Genomic DNA, 1831 nt, shown 5'->3' on the forward strand with positions numbered 1-1831 from the left:
CATCACAACATGACTCCTCTATTAACCCTTTAATGGTTTTACCAGCATTGCTCTGAGAAGTAGCTCATATAATGAACTCAGTAGATGTGGGGTTCCATCAGGTGTTGCTAATTGCTCATGGCTAGTCTGAAGGAGCTGATTGGGGGAGTTGCAGGGAGAGCTGCTCTGTGAGGCGGAAACTTGGAAACTGCAGGTCTGAGGAGGAGCTATGCCTTGAAGGTGGAGGTAGGTCCACTGAGGTGTTTTACACAGCTGAATGGTTGCCATGGAAATTAAAGAATCAAGGCAACATTCCAGATATGTCTTTGATTAGGGTATATTATAACTCATTGATGTAAATCTAAAAAAGTCAATTTTACATAATACTGCTTCTTTAAATTCCACTCACAATGGTCTTAAAAAGTCTTCAGTTTTAGTTGGTGGAACCAGCAGAAGCCCTGAACACTGTTCACAGCACTACGGACAGCTGTGATGCCATGCGCCTGTATAAACCACCTCAGTTCCATTGATTTTGATGACCTTGTTGAGCAGTATTTTAGAAGCAAACCTGCCTCCACATCTAGGAGATAAAAGGAGGCACAAAGTCAAGTTTTGACACACTTTGTTCTCTCTAATAGGTTGATGTAACACAGAGTGTTTGACTTCAGCCTCGGTTAGTTTTTGGTTTGTTAGTTGTTTTTTCTTACCCGGAGTGGTAAATCATACACCACCAATCTGTTGTGCTGTTAATTTCCAGTTAAGTTTGGGAGACTCGCTGCCCACCCGCAGCCTCTCCCCCATGCTTCACACCGCTATTGTAAGCAAAGCCCACTGTCCAGATGATTACGCTGCAAATGACGGAGCCAAATAAAAAAATTTTTCTTACTCATTAGCTGTGTGGTATAAGCTTTGAATTGCGTTTCTGCATGCCTTTGTGGTGTACTGTGTACAACCCTGATGAAATAATTACGTTTGTGTGCATGAGCAGTTGCGTGCGTGCATGTCTGCGCCGGTCTGCATGGTTACACAACTGTGCAGAAAGGTGCAAAATCATTAGAGGTAGCTGTGAACCCCTTTTGTTGAAGATTAATTGCCTTAATTGCGTTAGCACTCCAGAGTGGCTCCAGCAGAAAGGGAACCTGTGTCACCAGCTGGATAATCCATCTTCATAGCAGCAGCCTTGCTTTTCTTTTTTTTTTCTTTTTGGTAGGACAACGGCAGAAGGAGGGTATGTCTTATCTACCCCAGACAACCCTGCAGGGATGAGGTTTAGATGACATCAGCTGGAACAAAGCAGCTGAGAGCGCAGAGTGGAGCAGGTCTTGCTGATCAGGATGGGAGCGGGCCCTGCCAGCCTCACACACCAGCCTGCAACAGCATTTGAATGTGTTACTACTGAGGAGAAATGGAGTGTGTCAAGTTGCTCACGGCAGGCGAGTTCAATCAGCTGTTGTTTCACAAGCTGCAGCGTTGAGTCTGCATTGCTGCCTCCCGCATTAAACACATGGACAAATACTCCATGTTTCTGTCCTAAGACAAACATCTGCATTGGACCTTTGACTCTGTTCATGTAGGCGTCATCCAAGTTTGACACCCCAACACAGAAAGTACAAGTACACAGTAAAAACACTAAATCTTATTTGTGACCAATCCTGTCACAATAAGCAATTAATCAGTTAATTGTATAACAAATTAATCTGATGTTTTGATGGGCAATTTATTTATGGTTTCTGATGTTTGTGGGGGGTTTTATTTTCATTTTATTTATTATTTTTGGTTGATGTGTTTTATTTTGGATATTTCAAATGTTTTCCTGTTCCATCGGTGCAAAACTGAAGTTTATTACTCTTTA

Source organism: Poecilia latipinna, unplaced genomic scaffold, assembly GCF_001443285.1.
Source record: "Poecilia latipinna isolate Pla-1442-1.1 unplaced genomic scaffold, P_latipinna-1.0 Scaffold1961, whole genome shotgun sequence".
Lineage (NCBI taxonomy): Eukaryota > Metazoa > Chordata > Actinopteri > Cyprinodontiformes > Poeciliidae > Poecilia > Poecilia latipinna.